General features: G+C 40.8%; 1 long non-coding RNA gene across 1 annotated transcript in view; it reads right to left on the bottom strand.

Annotated features, from left to right (window-relative positions):
- The window catches only part of LOC111754809 (uncharacterized), a 166,619-nt gene extending 159,156 nt beyond the window's left edge, over positions 1-7,463 (bottom strand). The window contains exon 1 of the long non-coding RNA XR_010050498.1: positions 7,367-7,463. This is a non-coding gene — a long non-coding RNA (uncharacterized LOC111754809). The remainder of the gene's footprint in view (positions 1-7,366) is intronic.
- Between the last annotated feature and the right edge of the window lie 1,456 nt (positions 7,464-8,919).

Consider the following 8,919-nt stretch of genomic DNA (forward strand, 5'->3'; position numbering starts at 1 on the left):
CGCCTTCCTCATTCCGTTCATATCAGTTTTATACTATTTTGTTTTACATGAATTCTCTGTATGCGAAGACACAGACAACTATTTGGAAGAAAACAAGAGACAATATGATTATTATTATTTTTTTTTGTCTTTTTCCTTTTTTTTATTGGTACCAGGGATCGAACTCATGACTGTCTGCTTGCAAGGCAGGTGCTTATGCTGCTGAGCTAAATCCCCAGGCCCAAGAGACAATATGATAGACAGTGAAGATCTCAGGTCCTCTAGCTTTGAAATTTATATCTCTTACATTGCTTTCTTATGTCCTATTTTGGTCTGTTCTGTTTTATTTAATTTTATCCCCTTTAAAATAATAAAAAGTTACAAAAAAAGGGGGGGGGGAAGAAATATGAGGGATGCGTGATCCAAGCAGGAGCTGGCAATGGCCTGGTCTTGTGAAGGTGAGCAAAAACAAGTGGAGACTAGAGACATGGTAGACACAGAGAGACAGGAATGTGTGGCTAGACACTGCCCCTCTAATCATCAAAGTTTAGATTCTTATCAATTTTTTTTGCAGAATACTGCTTCATAGAAACTTGAACCTTTTTACAGTTAACAACAAGTGTGTTGATAACCAAAAAATAAATACCAACTCAGTTCCTCTCTGCTCTAGGCAGTATGTGGTCTCCAGTAAGGGGTGTGTGGTGTGTTAAATATTACCTGGGAGATGCTCCTTCCTCACAAGTTAGGGAAACCCCTGCCTCTGATAACAATGAACCTAAGAACTCAAAATGATACAGAGAACCACACGCAGAGGATCAAGAATTGCATGATATTAAGATAAAAGCAGAAAAACTATTTAAAACTCCTTTTTATTGAACAAAAGTTCTTTATCTTGTCAGATCAACCAATCACAGCTCTCTCCATGAGACCCTTGTCCTTCTCCAGACCATCCACGTAGTAAGTAAGCTTCCTTCAGCCTCTAGATAAGTGTTAGACAGTCACCAAGATGTATGACTCAGAAGAGTTTCGCAATTCATTTCTCCTCCCTTGGGTTTGTTCCTTACTTCGTCATCATCTTCTCAGGAAAATTGAGTCTCCCTGTTTGAATTTTCTAACCCCACTGACAAACTTTGACCTTCCCCATTACACAGAAACAATATATAAACATGTTTTTCTAATTAACTCATTTTTGGAAAGTTTTTTCTGTGTTTTATTTCAAAGCAGACTCATTGAAAGCAAAATGTACAACTAAATTCTGAAGAGTCTTTTGTAAACTTTCTATTACTTATTCTTTATTTACATATTGGAAATGGAAATCAACTATAGATGACTTGTAAGGAATTGATTAGTACACTTTCAGAAAAGCAACAGAGCCAATTATTAGTAGATCATATAATATCTTCATTCCTCATATGTAGAGAGAATGCCATTAGGCCAGAGTTGAAGAAAAACTTTAGGAATCATTGTTTTACTTCACTGGTTACAGAGCAGACCTCTTTGATACTCAGAGCTGTCTCCTGGCTCCATTTTCAATTTCAGGCACTGCTTTGGTGAATCATTTTATAAGAACCTAGATTTACCTCACCCTGGCAGTATCCACCTCATCTTTCTATCTTCCCTCTTTCTTCTTCAGGGTCTTCTCTCATGCTACAGATGCCTGTCAGCCTCCCTGCCATGTGAGCATGATGCTAGCATCTCTGGAGCAAATCTTCAACCAGGAGGAGACCAGAGGTGGTAGATGAACACCCAAACTACCCATCCTGCAATGGACAGTTTGGGAGGCCTTCTGTACACAACTCAGTGACCCTAGGATCTCACACGTAAAAGACTCACATGCTGGTGCTTTAGCTTTCCCTCTCTCACTTCCCTCCTCTCTTATTGCTTTTTCTGGCAACTCTCCTTTTTCTCAAATCCTTCTCTGGTGTTCTGTTATTCTCAGGAAACCCAAATTAAGTTGGCTAAGTTTTAAGAATTAAGAATAGTAAGAGGAGAATCAGTGACTTTAGGAGGTATAATTAACAAGATTTACTGAGTGATTCACTTGGAAGGAAGAAAGGTATGGGAAAGGAAAAACAAAATGTAGTGGCCCCATCATTAATAGCAGTTACCACCCTTCAGTATAAGCGGTTCCTGAACACTGATACTCAGCTTATCTGCCTTCTTTAACAAACAGGTTGGCCTCGGGGAGTGCTAAGGAGCCTGAGACCATTTCCTTTCTGGGTGCTGTGGGATTTTTCTATCCCTCCCAGTCTTTCCCAGTGATCACTATGAAACATCTAAGAACCATCTTGAAAGCTCTGTATCCAGCTTCATGGCCTCTGTGAAGTTCTAATGATACTGAGAGAAGAGAGGAGTGGGGGAAAGGAATGAGCAGAGAAGGGGAATGAAAAGCCAGGAGAGCTCTTACATCCCGCTGTACTTCAGATCCTAAGGCATTTTCAGTGTTGCCCTCACCAGCTTCTTCTCCACTGAAAATCACATTTCAAAAATGTCCCTGTCTGTGAAGACAGGGAATTGACCAGGGTAAATATACTGTGTTTTATGCCAGTTCAAATTTTCACTTGCATCTACATACTAGTCAGTGCCACCATGGCTCAATAAACTAGAACACACAATGATCTTCCATTAGAGGCAGAGAGAGACGAGAAATAATATATAATATACTCAAAACCGGTATCATTGGAAAGGAAAAAGAAAAACCACTTGGAAATATTATGGTGACCTTTGTTAAATATGCCATGAAAATGTAAAATATTCCCAAGACAAGAATGCCAGAGGTTATGATTTTGATATAAAAAGGTCAAGGTCATGATAATTATATATATTTTTTCATATGTATATTCCGCATAAATATTCATATGAGGCTAAGCTGAATAGACATAAAAAATTATTGTTGGCTTTACAAGTTGGGAAAGTATTCTTAGAAAAATTAGTAAAGAAGCTTTTATGGGGAAACCAAACTAGAAGTAGAGAACCTTTAATTCAGGGGCAAGGTGCCAACCCTGTGCAGTTGACAATGATCAAATGAAGACGAGAGGCCACTTGCATCCAGAGGCTCTCAACTACAGTATCTGTGGGGACCATCCTGAGAGCACTTGCCTGGGAAGTTTCACAGAGGAGCTTCATAGAGAGGAAGAGAGAGTTAGTTGGGAAAAATCATCTGGAGGCCTAATCTTCGTGAGTCCCTGCATTGCATCAAACAAAAAGGTTCTTGGTTACTTTCCTCACTGCTGAAACAAAATGTCTGACACTCAAAGTTAAAGGACGAAAGGTTATTTTAGCTCACAGTTTGTAGGAGTTTCAGTTCATAGTTGGTTGTCTCCAAGGCAGGGTGTCGTGACAGGGGCATCACAGAAGAGAAACAGTTCATGGCAGGCAGAAAGCAGCAAGGCATCAAGGCACCAAGGTAGAGAAGGGACAGCAGCAGCTGCATGACTCTCCCTTTATGTCTCCTGGGTAACCTGCCCTTCAGTGGTGTCATTCACACCCAACATGGCTTTCCCACAGTTCATGCCAGAATCGTGCCAGATCAGTCAGTACACTAATGTAATGATCGCACACCCTTCATCCCAGCATCACACATCCTAGATCCAGCCAGCTCTGAAAAGCCCTACCTATGATCACCTGAAACTTCAGGGGACATGCAGACATAAGTTATAACAGCAGATTAAGTTACCATCTCTCTCCCTGCTGCACAGTGCCGGCCTTTTGCAATCTGTGTGACCTTTCAAGGGAGGGTGTTCCATGCTTCTCCCATAGCCTGATACATGTTGATTTGGAAAGTGCTGGCAGGGGCTCCAGTAGAGACAGGGCTAGAGCACACCTGTCCCTGGCACACAGCCTTTCTCTAGTCATTGGAGATCTTTGTTTTTTCATATGTAGCTGAACCAATAAAAATTGTGTCTTTATTGAATGAATAAAACCCTCTTCTACTGGGTACACAGTGAGGGAAGATTATGGGGTAGATTTAAACCTTAACCAACTGCCTCAGTCTAGGGCCTTTATGCAGGGCATGAACACACATCATGGAGGTCCTGGACAACTGGGCGATCCAAGCTGCAGCAGCTTCCCCATTCTTCAAACACTGACAGAGCACGAAGGGATCCAGCAGAGGCAGGAGGACCACAGCAGGACCTACCTGTCTCTCCTTTCTCTGCTAGGCTTGTGCTCCCTTAAACCCTGTTCTCTGAGAAACAACATAGGAGCACAGGCTACTGTGGGAAAGAAGTTACATCCCAAGAAGTTTCAGTGCATACATAATAAAATACAACAATAAAGTGACAAACTTGTTCCACATTCTTTAAGTAACAACAGCAACTCCAATATTTATTGCAGCAGTACCCATCATCACCAAGACATGGAATCAAACTGAATGAACATTACCTGGTGAAAAAGAAGGATGATGCATATACGTGATGGAATACTATCCAGACATAAAAAGAATGGAATCCTGTCATTCATGGCCACCTGGATGGGGACATTCTGTTAAATGAAATAAGCCAGGCCCACAAAGACAAATGCCACAGCTTCTCACTGATTTGTAGAATCTAAAATATCTGCTTTTATAAGCAGAGAGAGAAGCAGTAGTGACCAGAGACTGTAGAATAGAGGGAGAGGGAAAAGTGAAGAGAGATTCGGGGTGATTACTAACACATAGTTATATAGGTGGAATAAATTCTGTGTTCTCTTGCACAGTAGAATGACTATACTTAAGATTACATTGTACATGCTCTTCCCGCAAAGAAATGATAAATATGTGAGGTAATGAAGATGTTAAATGCTCTGATTTGATCATTATACATTGTACACTTGCATTGAAATATCATGCTGTGCCCTACAAGTACAATTATTATGTGTCAAAATCTAAACTTTAAAAACAAAGTTTTTTTTCTTTTGGTTGAGACAGTTCAGGCTGGCCTCAAACTTGCAATCTGCCTTCCTCAGCTTCCCAAGTGCTGGGATTACAGACTGTACCGCTGCCCCAGCCAAAACCTATTTTAATGGTTAAGGAGATCCCAAGAGGCGGGAACACAAAGGAAGGGCTTTCTTGGGCTTCAAGATGTTGATGCCTCCCCCAGGGAGAGCGGGACACACAGAGCCTGGGGCTGCAGGCTACCCCATTATACCTGCTCCCCTTTCCTACACATGTGCTGGGCTTACATGGAATTTCAAGGATCAGCCTGGAAACAACTACTATTCTAAATAGTCTTTTCATTAGAAAGAGAAAAAGAAAGCATCACTAGCCCAAAAGTTGGCTCATACTGAAGTGATGAGAGTTTAGAGATTGAGCTACATGTGTGTGCACACATCCTATGACCTAAGCTGGAAAGTTTTTAAAAGCCAGTTTTATAATATCTCATCCATTTGTCATTTTTCTTTCATCCATTAAAGTAAACATTAGCCCAAAAAGGAAAAGAATGGTATCCCTGTAGGCACTGACTGAAACATAGCTGAAACATGTTTACAAAATTTACCTTTATGAATAGTTTCTTAAGGAGAAAGTACAAAATCCAACTATGCCTCGGTATAGTTCATCCAGAGAAAGACTGATTGCTTTACAAGATGGTGCAGAAGGAAGGCAAAATCTGACTTCTGTGTTCAGACAGAAGAGAATTTTCACATCTGACTTCCTCATTCCTTTTTTGGGCAGATCTAGGCAGGCTGAGATGTGAAGAGGCTCAGCCAGTGAGTTTGGATTCCCTGACAATGAGCACTTCTCAGAGATAGTGTTCATTAAGCTAGTGATTTGTGCAGCAAATTGGTGCCTCTGTGAAAGATACCAGAGACCGTAAAATGAATAAGAAATACCCCCAAAGAACTACTACCTTATCAAGGAGTTAGAGTTTTCATTTTCAGTAATGGTAGGAGTTTGAGACAGGATCTCACTATAGAGTTATGACTGGCCATAAGCTCACCATGTAGCCCGCTGGTCTCAAACTCATAGTGATTCTCTTGCCTCAGCCTCTTGAGTGCCAGGATTACAGGCATGTGCCACCATGCCTGGAAATTTTAAAAACAATATAGAACCTTCTAGTAAGATCACTTATAAAGGTACAAAGTAGGACACAGTTGTATCAATTATAGTGCTTGGGGTTACAGATAGGAGAAATTCCTGGTGAAGAATGCCTTACAAAAATGAAAAAGCTCTTACTAAAATAAGTCTAGAGGCAGAGAGACTTCAGGGTAGGCTAATCAGCGACTCAACAACACACAAAAATCTAGATTATTTCTATCTTCTAAGCCATGTTGCTTATTGTCCTCATCGACACTATCACAAGTTGCCTCTATAATTTCAAACGTCACACAGTAGCAGGAAAAAACAAAACAAAACAAAACAAAAACAGTTTCTCTAATAAATATTTCTTTTCATAAGAGAGGACAATTGCTTCAGAAATTTCCCAGTTTGAGTGCTGCACAGGTCTCGCTGACCAGAATTCTATGTCAAACTCATCCCTGAAATAATCTCTCAGAGGGAGGATTCTGATTCTCTGCTTAACTTAAACCAATGATGATTCACTTCTTAGAGCTAAGATTAAATCATTCCAGGCATGTGGCTAGAGATTTTCTTATCAGGAAAGAAGCAGAAAAGAAAAAGGAGGAAGAAGAGAGGGAAGCAGAAACTAAAATAGCCGCCTGGGGCACCTTCACCAAAGCACATGCCTCAGTGGCCTGGAGAGGACAGCATGATCATTTATGCCTGGAGTCACCAAAAAGTCTCTCAGAGTAATGAATGTGAGAACTAAAGAATAAGTAATCGTCAAACACAGGCACAACACCATGTCTCCACATAACGGAATTGTCTGACTAAATCTAGACCCTTTTTCTTCACTGCTCTGCTCACGACTAAATCTACATCTTTTAGCTCAATGAGGCAGCGAGCACCGTCAGCCCCACTGACTGATTCACCACAGCTGAGGCCTGTGCTCTCAAAGCCTCAACTTTGGCCTCCTCTCAAATTTTTCCACTGCAGAAGAGTATAAGTTTATTTTCTTATAAACATACAAGGAACTAATAATGAACTTTAAGATTTTTTTAACCTTGAGCACAATTCAAAAGCCTCTAATTGTTGACAAATGGCAAGAAGGAGGAATAAAAGAGGAAAGAAAAAAACTTCACAATGATCTCAGAGTGGACACTGGATAACACCGTCCTTGACTTCTCTTTAGAGAAATGTGGGCACCTACCCCAGCCAAATAACCCTGGGCTCTCTGAGCCCAGCAAGTGCTGAGGAGAAGTCCACTAAAAAAAAAAAGAAAAAAGAAAATTCACACAAAGTCCTCATGCTGTTCTACTTGAATAGAAAATGGTACAAAGATGAAACTAGAGAAGGCACACAGCAAAGCCGAGTAACCTACAACCCTGCTAAACAGAGAAAGCAGAGACTTACCACCGGGCAACTCCATAAAGCCACTCTGGATGCCATTTTGCTAATTGTGTTTGCTATGACACCAAGCACCGCTCAGCTGGGCTCCCAGAGTGTCTCCATAATGGCAGTCACTTGCCAGGAGCGAGAGTGATTTTTATTTGATATCCATACAAAGCAGAAGCAAATGAATTACCATAATGAGAAGCAACATAATGATGTGGAGATGTACAAACTGCCATTGTGTTTAATAACAACAAAGCCTTCCTTTTTGAATTAAATTTGCAGGAAGATTCTTATTGAAGCATCATTGTACTGAAACCAAGTTGTTTGGAAAACACACACACACACACACACACACACACACACACACACACACACTCCAAAGTATTTCAAGCCCATAATTACTAGAAAGGTTGTTAGGAGAATTTTTTTTTCTTCCATTTGTATTCTCAGTAAAATCAACTTGGTTGTAGCACTCCACAGCTGTGATTTATGAAGTAAATGGCAAAGCTAAATGTGCCGAAACCCAACACGTTCCCTGAGCAACAAAGGGATGGAAGGCAAATGTTACAGTATTATTGACAACACTGGTAATGCTTGTATAAGCATCTGCTTCATAAAGGGGGGAAACCTGTGTTATAAACAATAAGAGCTTCCAAACAAGGCCTGCCACCTCGAGTTCTGGATTGATTTGAATTTTTCCCATCAGCAGAGCAAGTATGTTCTCTTTTTCACTTTTTTCCTCCAAAATAAAATTGTGTGATTTGCATCCTGGTAATCGCCACATGCCTGACTCCTTCATGTTTTTATTTTCTTCTTCTAACCAGCATTTCCTGTATTTTCTGGTATTTGTCCCTCCACTTGCTTCCCATCAGCGGGTAAAGACAGCATTGACTAGAAGCCGCATTAATTTAAACCTGTGTTCATGACCATCAGGAGGGGACTGTCCTCTCTCCAGACCGAGAATCCACTGTGTGGACAGCACTCACTCCACCCACGCTGGCCCATGCTGGTCCTTTAGTGCTGTCATCTATGTGTATTCACAGTAAACATCCTGGCTCCACTAATAGATAAGCCCAGAGGCTGACCAGGGACCTGGATTAAGTTGAGCCAGATTTAGGAAAATCTGAAGAGGAATACTGTGGGACCAGAAGTCAGGTGCTTTCCTGGGCCCAGTCCACCATGTGTCTTGGAGGTAAGCCAACTTCTTGGTCGACGTCTTAGCTTTCTCAGCTACAAAATAGGTGTATCTGTTTCAACTACAGAGGCATCTTAAGAATCAAATCATATACAAAGGTCTTTTACTAAGCCCAAGTCATCCAGAAAATCAGATAATTCATAATGGTTTATATTCTTTTCATTTATCATGTAATATATATTCATCAAATTTCTGTTTGATCCAAGTTACCTTGACAAGGTGTGTATCATACTGCCTGAAGAAGGTCATAAACCAAATGAGATAGAAAGTGCGCCGGTAAGTAAAAACAGAGTCCACATTTAAATGGAAGCAGAAGAACCTACATTAAAAGCACAGGCTTCAGCATCATAGCTTCTGGGTTGAATCCTGCCTGTCA

Source organism: Cavia porcellus, unplaced genomic scaffold (genome assembly GCF_034190915.1).
Source record: "Cavia porcellus strain 051 isolate PalLab524CR breed Dunkin Hartley unplaced genomic scaffold, mCavPor4.1 scaffold_11, whole genome shotgun sequence".
NCBI lineage: Eukaryota > Metazoa > Chordata > Mammalia > Rodentia > Caviidae > Cavia > Cavia porcellus.